The 17,027-nt window shown below is 49.3% G+C and overlaps 1 long non-coding RNA gene across 1 annotated transcript in view; it reads right to left on the reverse strand.

Moving 5' to 3' along the window:
- The window catches only part of LOC119952084, a 170,921-nt gene extending 165,587 nt beyond the window's left edge, over positions 1 to 5,334 (reverse strand). Inside the window, exon 1 of the long non-coding RNA XR_005457756.1 lies at positions 5,240 to 5,334. This is a non-coding gene — a long non-coding RNA (uncharacterized LOC119952084). The remainder of the gene's footprint in view (positions 1 to 5,239) is intronic.
- Positions 5,335 to 17,027: the final 11,693 nt, after the last annotated feature.

Genomic DNA, 17,027 nt, shown 5'->3' on the forward strand with positions numbered 1-17,027 from the left:
GGCAATACTGATCGGCAAGAGAACGATGTTTAGGGTGACAAAGACGGTTACGGACCCGGGGGGACGGTACGTCATGGTCAGCGGGGTCCCGGATGGGGCACCGGTAGTACTAGTTAACGTGTATGCGCCTAACTGGGACGACACGAGCTTCATCAAGAAGACCATGGCGGAAATCCCGGACATAGCGACGCACCAACTAATCATGGGGGGGGACTTCAACTGTGTGCAGGACCCAACGAATGACAGATCAAACCCCAAAACGGGGAAGACTTCAAGCATGGCAAGGGAACTCAGTCACTTTATGGAACAGATGGGAGCGGTGGACCCCTGGAGGTTCACCCACCCAGGGGAGAAGGAATTCTCCTTCTTCTCCCCAGTACACAACGTATACACCAGAATTGACTTCTTTGTGGTGGGGAAAACGGTGCTTCCGGGGATAGACAAAGTGGGATACTCCGCAATGGTGATATCAGACCACGCTCCACATTACATGGACGTGAGGCTGGAGACGGGCAGGGCCCAGCACCCCACATGGAGGTTGGACGGTGCCTTACTAGTTGACAAGGCCTTCAATGAAAAGATATCGCAGGCCATGGCAGAGTACACACAAGAACAACCAGAACGGGGAGGTCTCACCCTCTACGTTCTGGGAAGTACTAAAGGCCGTAATAAAAGGGGAAATCATCGCTTTCAAAGCGCGAAGAGATAGGGAGGAAAGGGCGGCTAGGCAGCAGCTGGTCAACTCCATACTGGAGGTAGACCGCAAATACTCCGAGGCCCCGACCGTAGATCTCCTGGCGGAGAGGAAAGAGTTACAAAGGAACTTCGATCTACTCTCCACCAGGAAAGCAGTGCATCAACTCCGCCAGGCGCGCGGGACCCTGTACGAACACGGAGACAAAGCCAGCCACCTGCTGGCACACCAGCTGAGAAAGCAGGCAGCTAGCAGAGAAATTGCGCCAATCAGCGACACTCGGGGCACATTAGAAACGGAACCAGAAAAGATCAACAAAGCATTCAGGACCTTTTACCAAGAGCTGTACACCTCAGAGCCCCCGGGGTGGGGGGAGTCCGGAATGAAACGGTTCCTTGATGGACTGGACATACCAGTCGTGGGGGACGGCAGAAAACAGGAACTGGAAGCACCACTAGCACTGGGAGAAATCATGGACAGCATTAGCTCCATGCAGGCGGGGAAGGCGCCGGGACCAGATGGGTTCCCGGCGGACTTCTACAAAACATTTGCGACAGCGCTGGCCCCGCACCTGCGGGAGATGTTCACAGACTCGCTAGCCAGGGGCACACTGCCACCCACGCTAGCACAGGCCTCAATCTCACTGATACCTAAGAAGGACAAAGACCCAACGGAATGTGGGTCATACCAACCAATCTCAATCTTGAACGCGGATGCCAAAATACTGGCCAAGATCCTTGCCAAAAGGCTGGAAGACTGCGTGCCTGAGGTGGTAGCCGAAGACCAGATGGGCTTTGTCAAAGGTAGACAGCTTACTTCGAACATTAGGCGCCTGCTGAACGTGATAATGACCCCATCCGGGGAGAGAACACAAGAGGTGATTGTCTCCTAGACGCTGAAAAGACCTTCGACAGGGTCGAATGGAAATACCTCATAGAGGTACTGGAGCGGTTCGGGCTTAGAACAGGGTTCACCTCCTGGGTAAAACTCCTATATAGCGCTCCCATGGCGAGCGTACGGACAAACAACACCAACTCCCGATACTTCCGATCTACACAGGGGCACCAGACAAGGATGCCCACTGTCCCCGCTGCTGTTCGCTCTAGCGATCGAGCCACTAGCAATTGCGCTCAGAGCGGCAAAAAGCTGGAGGGGGATCTGAAGGGGCGGCAGAGAGCACAGAGTCTCACTCTATGCAGATGATCTGCTCCTCTACATTTCGGACCCACAAAGCAGCATGGACGGAATCATCGCGCTCCTGAAAGTGTTTGGAGCCTTCTCGGGCTACAAACTCAATATGAGCAAAAGCGAGATCTTCCCGGTACACCCACAAGTAGGGGGGGGGGGGGGGGGGCAGCACTAACAGGACTGCCGTTTAAACAAGCCTGACACAAATTTCGCTACCTGTGGATCCAAATAGCCCACAGCTGGAAAGGGATGCACAAATGGAACATCACGGGCAGAATTCTCCGCTCCCCACGCGGTGTGGGAGAATTGCGGGAGGGCCTCCCAACATTTTTTACGCCCCCCGGCGCCCCCAGCGATTCTACCCCCCCCCCCCCCCCCCCCAACTCGGAAAAATCGCCGCTCGCCGTTTTTGAGCGGCCGGCCCTTCACGCTCGTTTCACCATGGCACCACGGTGAGTGCCCCGATGGGAGGGGGTGGGAGGATTGAGGCGCGGGGGGGGTATCGTCTAGTGGATTGCTGATGTATATTCTCTTTATGCACTAGGTTAATGTTCACTAAGATGCTGTGTTAAGATTATTAGTATTTAATATGGAAAACTTTGCAAAACCTTAATTTAAAAAGAAACAGCAGCAGCAACCCGGGGGGGGATTTCTTTTCCTTTTTGTAAGGGGCGCATGTTCTATCCTGTTTTGAATTTAGTGTTAATTTGCTAAACTGTTTATCGTTTACAGGGTTAAGTTGTTCTGTTCTGTTGGCATGTTGCCCTTCTTTCTTTGTATTATTTTCCATATTGGAGGGAGGGTTTTGTAAACTTATTGAAAACTCTGAATAAATACATTTTTTTTTTAAAATACATACACAATGTAAATATATAGACACAGGCATCAGGTGAAGCATATGGAGTGCAGTACCATTCCGTAGAGAAGATGGGCGGGAATCCCGCCCTCCCCGTCTCCCGAAGTCTCCGGCACCAGAGATTTGGCGGGGGTGGGAATCGCGCCGCGTCTGTCGGCGGGCCCCTCCCCGGCGATTCTCCGGCCCGCGATGGGCCGAAGTCCCGCCGCTGTCATGCCGGTCCCGCCGGCGGGAATCAAATCACCTACCTTACCGGCAGGACCAGGCGGCACGGGCGGGCTCCGGGGTCCTGGGGGGGAGCGGGGCGATCTGGCCTCGGGCGTTGCCCCACGGTGGCCTGGCCCGCGATCGGTGCCCACCGATCGGCGGGCGGGCCTGTGCCGTGGGGGCACTCTTTTCCTCCCGCATTCGCCATAGTCTTCACGATGGCAGATGCGGAAGTGACTCCCTCCCCTGCGCATGCGCGGCGATGATGTCAGCAGGCGCTGACGCTCCGGCGCATGCGCTGACTTCCGCCGACCGGCGATGTCCCTTCGGCCCCGGCTGGCATGGCGCCAAAGGCTGTTCTCGCCGGCCGGCGGGGCGCCAACCACTCCGGCGCGGGCCTAGCCCCTCAAGGTTAGGGCTTGGCCCCTAAAGGTGCGGAGAATTCCGCACCTTTGGGGCGGCCCGACGCTGGAGTGGTTCACGCCACTCCATCCCGCCGGGACCCCCCACCCCGCCAGGTAGGGGAGAATCCCAGCCGGTGTGTGACGAGATCAGTTCAGTCCATAAGAGGGTCATTCAGGAGTTAATTAAGCCAAGTGCTTTTCTTCAATGGCCTTTTGATCTGTTGTGGAACTTTTAGTGATCGATGTGTCTGTACTCGAAGATCTCTTTGTTCCTCTACCCCACCTAGACTTACCTAGACCTTGCAAGTTACCAAGGCACCTCCTATTCTTCCTACCAAAATGTATTGCCTCACATTTATCTATGCCGAACTTCATTTGCCAATTATTTATCCAAGTTTATTAATGTTTTCCTGTAATTTACTGCCGGCACTCCTCGGCCCTGACTGTCCTTCTAAATTGGGTACCAGCCACCAATTTAGAAATACTGCTTTTGATTCCGAACTCCAAATCGTTAATGTAATTTGTGAACAGCTGAGGACCCAGCTCTGATCCTTGTGGACCAACATATCCCACATTCTGCCAATGTGAGTCACCACCCTTTCTCCCCGCCCTCTGCTTTCCGTCTCGGAGCCAGCTAGCAATTCATCCTGCCATACGGACCTGAACTCCACATTCTCTGATCTTAATCATTAGTCTGCGATGGGGCATCTCATCGTCTCATTGAAGGCATTTTTGCAAAATCAAGACAAACTAAATTGATTGCATTACCATTGTGTAACTTCTGTTACCTCCTCAAGATAATTCAATATGTTAGGTCGAGCAAGAATTTCCCCTTTGAAATCCATGCTGACTATTCGTTGTTATATTTCTATTTTTTTAGAGATTGTTCTATTTTCTCCTCGGATTCCATTATTTTATAATAATAATAAACTTTGTTGTCACAAGTAGGCTAACATTGCAACAATGTTACTGTGAAAAGCCCCTCGTCGCCACATTCCGGCGCCTGTTCGGGTACACAGAGGGAGAATTCAGAATGTCCAAATTACCCCAACAGCACACCTTTCGGGATCAGTGGGAGGTAACCGGAGCACCCGGAGGAAACCCACGCAGACACGGGGAGAACGTGTAGACTCCGCACAGACAGCGACCTAAGCCGGGAATCGAACCAGGGACGCTGGCGCTGTGAAGCCACAGTGCTAATCACTGTGCTACCATGCTGCCCTTTCCTGCCACTGATTGCAAGGTGATGGAACCATCAATTCAGCGAAAATGTGTAGTTGGATCTGAACAGAGGCTTTAATACACTTACAATAGAGCCAGCCTATTCGTCGCTGAACTTCAGGTGAACTGGCAGGCTGGCTCTAAGGCACTGATCTTTATACATCAGTCCCAGGGGGAGGAGCCCAGTACAAACTCTCGCGTAATCCCAGAGCGACTCCCCCTGGTGGTTGGATAGTGCAACTGCACTTACAATGGGTAGATAACGAACATATATACATGGAGTGATATTGGCAACTATATATAGTGTGAATCACATTCACCACACAAGGAATCATAAAGAAAATCACGCGGCAAAGTTAAAATAATCCAGTCATGTCCATCGAAAGAAAACAAATGCTGGTGTATTCCTCATGGGTATTTTTTTTGGCGTAAATTTGCAAGCTTCCCGTACCATGATAGCTCTCTCACACATTCATTAATCACAGCCTGGCACTGTCACATGCCTTTCTGAACCTGCAAACTGAGGTGAACATCAGCAGCAGGTTAGAGTAGGCCTCAGCAACTTAATTGCTTGGCGAGGTTATATGAGCATCATGCTGGCTGATCAATGTGTGTCCTTAATTAATCAAATCAAACTTTTTAACGCCGCAGTTTTACCAGAGGCTTTACCTTTTTAGTTAATTGACTGCAACTCCTACCAATTAGCCGTGAATCAACTGTGTTCCTCTCTGGACTAGGATGTTGCACTCGGCAGTGAAGGGCTGATGAAACAAAAAATTAAATTCCATGCACAATCACGCATTCCATTTCATGTTGATGCAGAGATCACTCCACGTTGCACAGCACCCCCATGAGGATCTTCATCAAACAGCTGTGGCTCAATGAAATACTTCTACTAAATGATACGACAGTGTAATAAAACCGATATAGAAATGTCTTTGGCCCTCTAAGGGCTATATGTTGCTTTTTTAATGGCATGCAGGTTAATAGTCTACATTTTGTAGAGGGATTTGAAAGTGCTAACTGTGGACTAATATTCTAATGAAAGGAAATAGTGAGTACATGAATAAGATTGGAGTAGAGGGATAGGGACCCCGAAAGTGTAGAAGATTTTAGTTTAGACATGTTTAGAGGATCGAAGGGCCTGTTCCTGTGCTGTACCTTTCTTTGTTTGTTCTTAAAGTCGCCATAGTTCCATAAGCTGTTTTCCCCTTTGAGGGGGAGAGCTGACTGGTGGTGACTTAACCTGAGGGTCACCACACCTCAGGCGAGGGGCAAGGTTGAGCAAGCGTGGCCTTCATGAATAACCTCAGGAATCGAACACACGTTGTTGGGTTTTTTCCTGCACTGCGAACCAGCTGTCAAGTCAACTGAGCTAAACCAACCTCGAGCGAAAGCAGAAAGGAAATAAAACCATCCAATCAATGTGGTGCAGACCAACGGTAGACTGGGTAACTGCTTAACGGAACATTTCCGTTCAATCCACAAGCATTACCCTGAGCTTTCTATTGACCTGTCATTTCAATTTTCCATCTTGGTCCCGCTCTGACCTTTCCTTCCTTGGCCTTCAATGTTTCAATAAAGCTCAACGTATGGTTGAGGAACAGGACCTCTTTATTGACTCGGTACTTGACAACCTCTTGGACTCAACATTGAGTTCAACCATTTTAGGACATGACCTCTGCCTCCATTTTGTTTTGTGCTTTTTTTGCAGGGAGATTTTAATTCTTTTTTTCATAATCCCTTTACTGTGCATTCAAACACCTAGGGACAGGATTCTCCGAGCCCACGCCGGGCTGGAGAATTGCCGGAACCGCGCCACGCCGCCCCAATGCCGGCACGTAATTCTTCGAAGACCGGAAAATTGGCGCCATTTACGCCGGCGCGTTTGGCGCAGCGCCGATCGTGGGTCGCTGTCCACAGCCGGGCCGCTGATTCTCCGGCCTAGATGGGCCGAGCCGCCGCACGGAAACAGCAGAGTCCCGCCGGCGCCGTCCACACCTGCTCGTAGCCGGTGGGAACTCTGCGAGAATGGTCGAGGGGGGCAGCCTGTGGGGGGGGGGTTCTAGCCCGCGATCGGGGCCCACCGATCGGCGGGACGGCCTCTCCAGCCCCGGCCCTATTTTGTTACGCGGCCGGACCCTGAACCCCTGTGCAATGTTGCGACGGGGCCGGCGCGGTGAGGGATTCCCCCGCACATGCTCGGGTTGGCACGGCGCCACTGGGCATGCGCGGGTTGGCGTGGCGCCCAGTTGGCGCTGGGAAGGGAGGCTGGAGAGGTGTGAACCGCTCCATTGCCTTGCTGGCCCACTGTGGGGGCCAGAATCGGTAGTGCCCATGCCCGTTTCATGCTGTCGTGAAACGCACGGACACTCTGCCTCCATTTTGGAGAATCCCACCCCTAATCTCCTGCCATTCACATTTTATCCAAATTTATCTTTTGACTCTATGCTTGACCATTATCAGACCCTTTCACTTTGGTACCAGGAAGCCTTTTGTCATTTAATCTCTCTTTAATAAGGACACGAGAAGTCCACACCGAGTAAAATAAAAAAATTGTAGTTTTATTTACGCACAATATTTACACTATCTAGCCCAGCCTTAAAAATATTCAACAATTCTGCTTCCACTGCCTTTGGAGGAAGAGAGTTCCAAAGACTCATCACCCTCAGAGGCAAAATATTTGCCCTCATCTCTGTCTTAAATGGACGACCCCTTATTTTAAAATAGTGACCCCAAGTTCTAGGGGCGAAATTCTCCCAAAACGGGAGAAATCGTAAAACTGCCCCTTCCCGACGGGGGACCGATTCTGGTCCCCCGTCGGGGCTAGCAGCCCGACGTCGGAGGCTCCGACAAGTCGGGCTTAACGAAAATCGTTAAGCCCGCTTGCCGGAGTTAGCGCCGGCTGACGCGTCATATGACGTCAGCCGCGCATGCGCAGGTGGGAAGACGCCACCCGCGCATGCGCGGGAGACGTCATCGCGTTTTTGCGCGAAACCCGCGCATGCGCGGGCCGGGTTGCCCCTCAGCCGCCCCGCGTATTGATACTGCGGGGCGGCGGAAGGACAAATAGTGCGCGGGCATCGGGCCCGCTGCCCGCGATCGGTGCCCACCGATCGCGGGCCCATGGCACCCTTGGCACGGCCGTGGTACTGCCGTGCCAATCGGTGCCATGGTTATTTTTTGCGAGTTTGTCACGACGTTTTTACGAACGGCAGGACCAGGTGTGTTTGCCGTTCGTAAAAAGGTCGTAAAGGGCTGGGACTTCGACCCTTCTAACAGCTGAGAATCGCTGCCGGCCGTAAAAAAACGGCGGCAGCGATTCGTGTCGGGATTTCGGCGGGGGGGGGGGGAGAATAGCGGGAGGGCGTCAAAAAAGTCGGGAAGGCCCTCCCGCTATTCTCCCACCCGTCGTGGGGGGCGGAGAATTTCGCCCTAGATTTCCCCCACAAGAGGAAATATCCTCTCCATATTCACCTTGTCAATACCCCTCAGAATCTGATCTGCTTCAATCAAGTTGCCTCTTACTCTTCTAAACTCCAGCGGATACAAGCCTAGCCTGTGCAACCTTTCCTCATCAGACAATCCACCTATTCCTGGTATTAGTCTTGCAAACCTTAGAACATAGAACAGTTCAGCACAGAACAGACCCTTCGTACCTCGATGCTGTGCCGAGCATTGTCCGAAACCAAGATAAAGCTATCCCACTCCCTGTCATTCTGGTGTGTTCCATGTGCCTATCTAATAACCGCTTGAAAGTTCCTAAAGTGTCCGACTCCCACTATCACAACAGGCTGTCCATTCCACACCCTAACCACTCTCTGAGTAAAGAACCTACCTCGGACATCCCTCCTATATCTCCCACCCTGAATCTTATAGGTATGCCCCCTTGTAACAGCTACATCCACCCGAGGAAATAGTCTCTAAATATCCACTCTATCTATCCCCTCATCATCTTATAAACCTCTATTAAGTCGCCTCTCATCCTCCTCCACTCCAAAGAGAAAAGCCCTAGCTCCCTCAACCTTTCCTCATAAGACCTATCCTGCAAACCAGGCAGCATCCTGGTAAATCTCCTTTGCACCCTTTCCAATGCTTCCACATCCTTCCTATAATGAGGTGACCAGAACTGCTCACAATATTCCAAATGTGGTCTCACCAGGGTCATATATAGTTGCAGCATAACCCCGCGGCTCTTAAACTCAAGCCCCCTGTTAATAAACGCTAACACACTATAAGCCTTCTTCACGGCTCTATCCACTTGAGTGGTAACCTTCAGAGATTTATGGACATGAACCCCAAGATCTCTCTGTTCCACCACATTCCTCAGAACCCCGACGTTGACCCTGTAATTCAATTTTTTTTCTACCAAATTGAATCACCTCGCACTTATCAGGGTTAAACTCCATCTGCCATTTTACGGCCCAGCTCTGCATCCTATCAATGTCTCTTTGCATCCTACAACAGCCCTCCACCTCATCCACTACTCCACCAATCTTGGTGTCATCAGCAAATTCACTGACCCACCCTTCAGCCCCCTCCTCCAAGTCATTGATAAAAATCACAAATAGCAGAGGACCCAGCACTGATCCCTGTGGTACACCGCTGGTAACTAGTCTCCAGTCTGAAAATTTTCCATCCACCACCACCCTCTGTCTTCTTTGTGATAGCCAGTTACTTATCAAATTGGCCAAATTTCCCTCTATCCCACACCTCCTCACTTTCTTCATGAGCCGACCATGGGGAACCTTTTCAAATGCCTTACTAAAATCCATGTATATGACATCAACTGCTCTACCTTCATCTGCAGACTTAGTTACCTCCTCAAAGAATTCAATCAAACTTGTGAGGCAAGACCTACCCTTCACAAATCCGTGTTGACTATCCCGGATTAAGCTGCATCTTTCCAAATGGTCATAAATCCTGTCCTTCAGGACCTTTTCCATTAACTTACCGACCATCGAAGTAAGACTAACTGGCCTATAATTACCAGGGTCATTCCTATTCCTTTTCTTGAACAGAGGAACCTTCTCTGAAATGCTTCTAACTCATTTACATCCTTCCTTAAATAAGGAGACCAATAATATATACAGTACTCCAGATGTGGTCTCACCGATGCCCTGTACAAATGAAGCATAACCTCCCGATTTTTGTATTCAATTCCCCTCACAATAAATGATAACATTCTATTAACTTTCCTAATTACTTGCTGTACCTGCATACTAGCCTTTTGTGATTTATGTCCCAGGACACCCAGATCCCTCTGCATCTCAGAGACCTGCAATCTCTCACCATTTAAATAATACGTTCCTTCTTTATTCTTCCTGCCAAAATGGACAATTTCACATTTACCCACATTACACTCCATTTGCCAGCTCCTTAGTGACCAAGGATATGGGGTCACTGGGATAGCGTGGGGGAGGATGCAATTTCAGAGGGTCGGTGCAAATTCGATGGGCCGAATAGCTCCTGTGCACTGTAGGGATTCTGTGGATTCCATGGAACAAACTTAACAGGCTGTTAATTGGAGATGGACAAGTTCCCAACTGTCTTCTGTGCCCTACCACCATTCCACCACCAACCCTCACTTTCAAAGCTCCGGCACAACCCAGCAACATGAGGACACTGACACATCACCCATAAGTGTTATTTATAAAGCATGCCAACTCTTGATCCAACCCCCTTGGGCAATTGAAAGTCCCAGCCAATAAATCAAACAAAAATAATAATAAATAAATTTGTTCCATGATGTAACAAGTTGTGGCACAGGAAGGCGGTTTGTGTTGGGATACAGGGGGTCCAGGGACCCCAAACGTGAAGATTGAGAACCACTGTTATAAGGTGGAGACTGAGCTGTGCATCGTACAGTGCACTTCCACGCACGGTGGCTGGCTACAAATGTTGGTTGTACACAGAAAAATAAATAGAGCACCAGTTGGAATAGATAATAACACAGTCCCATCTGTTCCCTACATTGTTGGCTTCAGCCTTCCTTCAGAAGAGAACCATTCACTTGAGCACTAGGAGTGGCAATGTCAGCCAGCAGATGTCTGGTGATTGAGGAATGTGCATTGTTAATTTATCCTATTATGAGCAATTCTGAAATTATTGATGGAACTGATCCCACCATGGCAGCTGGCAGAAGTTTGAAAGATTTAATTAATAAAATCTAGAATTGAAAGGTAGTCTCAGTCACGGCCACCCTGAAGTTCCCATCAACCCCGTTCACTAATGTCCTTTAGGGAAGGAAATCTGCCATCCTTACCCGATCTGGCCTACATGTGACTCCAGACCCACAGCAATGTGGTTGACCTCTGATATTGCCTGGCCAGTGATGCACAATCAATGGACACGAAACGTAGATAAAGTCTGAATGATAGGCTTTAATACACAAGAAGTGTACCCGGCAGCAGATGTACAGAAGAATGGCAGACTGCTGGGGAACACGGGTTCTTATACCCCGCCTCATAGGCGGAGCTACCTACCTCTCAGCCAATCGGCTGAGAGGCACATGGCATACCTGGGCCAATGGGCAGCGAGTCCTCTGCAACAATGGCAGCTCACACTTCCAGGTACCGTAATACCCCTAGTCATAATACCACAGCCAGCCACTTAGTTTGAGGGCCATTAGAGATATTAGGGAAACAAATGCTGACCTCTCCAGTGCCGCATTCAATAACACATTTTTAAAAAACTTTAATTCATCCAGGCGTAAATTTGGAAGCGTGACCAGTTTGTAAGGTGAGAGTTTTTAACTGATTGCCCTGTATGGTACCTTTAGTTAGAGGGTTTTATTGACTCATTTTAATTTACCGAGCAAAGTCCATCTTTTTATTTTTTTTTAAAGGGAATTAGTTTGTTGCTTGAAAGGGAGTGTGATAATATGCATGAGCAGTCATGTATGTAATGATAGACAAGATCTCCGGCCAGCAGGTGGCAGTAGAGAACAACCACATGACACTGTTACCTGAGGGAGTTGATAGATGGTCTTTGTAGTGGATAGTCATACTTTCAGTAGCTGATAATTATTTATTATAATTAGTAGTTTTTGATATTATTCTTATAGTTCTCTTTACCACGCAATTGTTAAATAATAGAAATTTAACTAGTCTAAGAACTAGATGTTCTTTAGTGTACTTATCCAACCTTCCAAGCATCAGAATGTAACAGGGAGGAATACTAAAAGATGTCTCGGATAGAATTTGATCTGTCCTGGTTTTCAGGTGAGGGGTGCAGCGGCTACCACGCCGGTTCTCCATGCCTCCAGCTGCCTCTGTGCACAGCAGCGTCGTTTGGAAATGACATGAAGCTGCCAACAGGCTCCGATTAATGGCTCATGGTCTGTTGAAGGGAGACCTGAAATTGTGGCGAATGTATAAAAGTGTTTTGCAAAATTGAAAGGATTTCATAGCAGGCGATGTGGAGGTATCCATGCGTTAATAATGGTCCAGGAGCTGATGCTTCCTTGGATTGGAAAGAAGGCCTCCAGATTCACCCTGAGGACAGAATGAAAGTCTGTCACTCAGGAGGCAAACGTTCAGAGTTTAACACCATGAACACGTGAGCAATGTCCTGAAAAAAATACAATGACCTCACGAGAGCAGTCAAGGTAAGTGAATACATCCTGATACGACATTGTGTGACCATCACACCAACCACCTCTCGCATTGCTTACTGAACCACACCCACCACTCACCTAGCAACACCCCCCTGGTACTCAGGACCCATGCCTAACTGGCACATATATTACCTCACCCTCAGACATTCCAAATTTGCTGGCTTCATACCCACCTCCCACCACCTTCCCGCCCCTTCAGCCATTCAGCCAAGGCAAGCACAAACTGGAGAAGGTTGCCCAGGACTACCATAAGAGGGAGAGGCAGTTAACTAGGGGCAGAGAGGTGGGAGGGTGGAGGGGGGGGGGTGGGGAAACAGGTTTCCACAACTCCAGCCGCTTTGCCCACAGGTGCAGATGGGTCTACTCGTCATGGGGCTGCAGTGGGGTGTAGTGGGGGGGGTTGGCAATGCAGCCTTTGGAAGCGGGCACGGTGATGGTAAGAGACAGCCTCGTGCTCCTTTTCAACTTCCTCCTCACCGTCATCCTGAGGTCATGTGACGTTAAAACAGAAGCTGATGATGATGTGAAACTTCTGCTTTCATAGAATCATAGAATTTACAGTGCAGAAGGAGGCCATTCAGCCCATCGAGTCTGCACCGGCTCTTGGAAAGAGCACACTACCCAAGGTCAACAACTCCACTCTATCCCCATAACCCAGTAACCCCACCCAACACTAAGGGCAATTTTGGACACTAAGGGCAATTTATCATGGCCAATCCACCTAACCTGCACATCTTTGGACTGTGGGAGGAAACCGGAGCACCCGGAGGAAACCCACGCACACACGGGGAGGATGTGCAGACTCCGCACAGACAGTGACCCAAGCCGGAATCGAACCTGGGACCCTGGAGCTGTGAAGCGATTGTGCTATCCACAATGCTTTCCTCGCCAACCCGGTTCCCTCACCTCAACCCTTCCTTTTAGATATTGAAAGGCTGCTACCCAGCACAGGCAGAAGGAAGAGATTCCCCACTGTATTACTGAGAATGCCCCACAACTCAAGCTCACGCCCGCAGCCACAAGCCCAGATATTGGCACTGCATCTACTTTTAGTGGTGAGGATCAACATGTGGTGATGCTGGAGCAAGGCTGGGGGAGAAATACGGCTCGAGAAAGGTCACAGGCGGATTCCAGTACAAGAGACTCAGTTGAAGACCTCGATGGGATAGCATCAATGGACATGAACACAGAGATGCTGAGTGCACTGGCTGGCCTGCTAGACAGCCTTGTGTGACCATCACTGAGCCTGCAGGGGCTGGCGTGAAGACAGCAGCTTATCACAGAGTGTGCATTTGGGAATTTGGTGAGTAAGGGAGTGGGAGAGGAGGGTAAGGAGGCTAAGTAATTGCTTGGTGAATATTTTGCTCTTTCACCTTTCAAACTTTGGGTTTGTTAGTAATTGTATGGTACTATTAGTATTAGTATTTGGGGAGATAATGGCATTCTGGTAATATCACCGCAATAGTAATCTAAAAGCCCAGGCTAATCCCCTGGTGGTATGGGTTTAAATCCAGTACAGCACCCGGCACTTTACAGCCATATTTCCCAATTTGTTTCCTTTTCATTGTATGTGTTGGCCTCGATCTTGTTTCTCGTTTTTTTTTTTGGTTTTGGATGGCAGCTGTTCATTATTCAGCCTTTCATATCGCCTCTGGTCCCATCTTTTGTTCCTTTACTGGTCCCAGTGACCGTGACACAAGGCCTGCCAGTGCACTCAGCATCTCTGTGTTCATGTCCATTGATGCTATCCCATCGAGGTCTTCATCTGAGTCTCTTGTATTGGAATCCGCCTGTGACCTTTCTCAAGCTATATTTCACCCCTATCCTTGCTGCAGCATCACGACATGTTGATCCTCACCACTAAAGTAGATGCAACGCCAATATCTGGGCTTGTAGCTGAGGGCGTGAGCTCGAATGATGGAGCATTCTCATTAATACAGTGGGGAATCTCTTTCTTCTGCCTGTGCCGGGGCTGTTCAGGCAGTGATGCACGATCAATCACCACTGAAGCGAGATTGTAGTCCAATTGCAGGCTTTAATGAACAAGTAGTTACCCCAGCTGCTCCGGTACAGAATGACTGCTGTGGGTGAAACACAGACTCTTATGCTCCGCCTGCTGGGCGGAACCAGCAGGCAGGTTCTACCACGCATACTACATGATGTGGAGATGCCGGCGTTGGACTGGGGTGAGCACAGGAAGAAGTCTTACAACAAACCGTATCGATGTTTCTGGAACATACCTCTTCATTCACCTGAGGAAGGAGCAGTGCTCCGAAAGCGAGTGATTGAAACAAACATGTTGGGCTTTAACCTGGTGTTGTAAGACTTCTTACTGCACTCATACTACAGTATAAAGTATATCCCACCTAGGTACCGCGATACCCCTAATATAGCCTCTCACAGGTAGCAGCCCTTCAATATCTATTCCATTTGACTCTGCCCCACCAACTCTTTTGTTCTTTAATGTGTTCCAACTTCTGCCCTATCACACACCTTCGCTTGGATCCTTTCCCACCCCTCCCCCACCATTTCATCTATATAAAGTTTTCCAAGTTTTTAATGGCCACAGAGGTGTCCAAAACAAGGTGTAAAGAAACTTATTTTATTACAAATTAAACTATATACACCGTGCACTTCAGGTCCCAACCAGTCTATTCATACCATTACTAAAAATAATATAATAATCATTATTAGTATCACAAGTAGGCTCACATTAACACTGCAATTTAGTTACTGTGAAGATCCCAGAGTTGATACACTAGGGCGCCTGTTCGGGTGCACTGAGGGAGAATTCAGAATGTCCAATTCCCCTAACAAGCACATCGTTCGGGACTTGTGGAAGTGTGGAGGAACAGAGGGATCATGGGGTCCACGTACATCGATCCCTCAAAGTTGCCACCCAGGTTGACATGGTTGTTAAGAAGGCATGTGGTGTGTTGGCTTTCATTAACAGGGGGATTGAATTTAAGAGACGCGAGGCTTTGCTGCAGCTTTATAAAACCCTAGTTGGACCACACTTAGAATATTGTGTCCAGTTCTGGTCGCCTCATTATAGGAAGGATGTGGATGCTTTGGAGGGGGTCCAGAGGAGATTTACCAGGATGCTGCCTGGACTGGAGGGCATGTCTTGTGCCAAAAGGTTGAGGGAGATGGGCTTTTCTCATTGGAGCAAAGAAGGAAGAGAGGTGACTTGATAGAGGTGTACAAGGTGATGAGAGGCATGGATAGAGTGGATAGCCAGTGAATTTTTCCCAGGGCGGAAATGGCTGTCACGAGGGGACATCATTTTAAGGTGATTGGAGGAAGGTATAGGGAGATGTCAGAGGTAGGTTTTTTACACAGAGAGTGGTGGGCGTGTGGAATGCACTGCCAGCAGAGGTGGTGGAGTCAGAGTCATTACGAACATTCAAGAGACTCTTTGACAGGCACATGGACAGCAGTAAATTGAAGATCTGTAGGTTAGGTTGATCTTAGATTAGGATAAATGGTCGGCACAACATCGTGGGCTGAAGGGCCTGTTCTTTGCTGTACTGTTCTATGTTCTAAACCGGATCAAAGAACAAAGAAAAGTACAGCACAGGAACAGGCCCTTCGGCCCTCCAAGCCTGCGCCGACCATGCTGCCCGTCTTCTGGGGTACGTATCCCTCTATTCCCATCCTATTCATGTATTTGTCAAGAGGTCCCTTAAATGTCACTATCGTCCCCGCTTCCACCACCTCCTCCGGCAGCGAGTTCCAGGCACCCACTACCCTCTGTGTAAAAAACTTAACTCGTACATCTCCTCTAAACCTTGCCCCTCACACCTTAAACCTATGCTCCCTAGTAATTGACCCCTCTACCCTGGGAAAAAGTCTCTGACTATCCACTGTGTCTATGCTCCACATAACTTTGTAGACCTCTATCAAGTCGCCCCTCAACCTCCTTCGTTCCAGTGAGAATAATCCAAGTTTATTCAACCTCTCCTCATAGCTAATGCCCTCCATACCAGGCAACATCCTGGTATGTTCTGCACCCTCTCGAAAGCCTCGACATCCTTCTGGTAGCGTGCCGACCAGAATTGAACACTATACTCCAAGTGTGGCCTAACTAAGGTTCTATACAGCTGCAACATAACTTGCCAATGAAGGCAAGCATGCCGTATGCCTTCTTGACTACCTTCTCCACCTGTGTTGCCCGTTTCAGTGACCTGTGGACCTATCCACCAAGATCTCTCTGACTGTTAATACTCTTGAGGGTTCTACCATTCACTGTATATTCCCTACCAGTAATAGACCTTCCAAAATGCATTACCTCACATTTGTCCGGATTAAACTCCATCTGCCACCTCTCCGCCCAAGTCTCCAAACAATCTAAATCCTGCTGTATCCTCTGACAGTCCTCATCACTATCCGTAATTCCACCAACCTTTGTGACGAGCGCAAACTTACTAATCAGACCAGTTACATCTTCCTCCAAATCATTTATATATACTAACAACAGCAAAGGTCCCAGCACTGATCCCTGCGCAACACCATTAATCACAGCACTCCCTCCGGGATCACCCGGAGGAAACCCACGCAGACACGGGGAGAACGTGCTCCGCACAGACAGTGACCCGAGTTGGGAATCAAAGCCGGGTCCCTGGCGCTGTGGAGCAAAAGTGCAAACCACTGTGCTACCATACCACCTGGCTCCCAGCTGGGCTGGCCTTTATACGAGAGTCCATTTATGCATCTGATGTGCCCCCGCCACTCAACGGGGAAGGTCCTATTCTGCGAGACTCACGGGAAGCTAATTGGTCTGTCCCTGTCGGCCTCGTGCGGGTTATAACACAAGTTCTGATGAAAGATCACAGACCT

The sequence above is a fragment of the Scyliorhinus canicula genome, chromosome 17, assembly GCF_902713615.1.
Source record: "Scyliorhinus canicula chromosome 17, sScyCan1.1, whole genome shotgun sequence".
Lineage (NCBI taxonomy): Eukaryota > Metazoa > Chordata > Chondrichthyes > Carcharhiniformes > Scyliorhinidae > Scyliorhinus > Scyliorhinus canicula.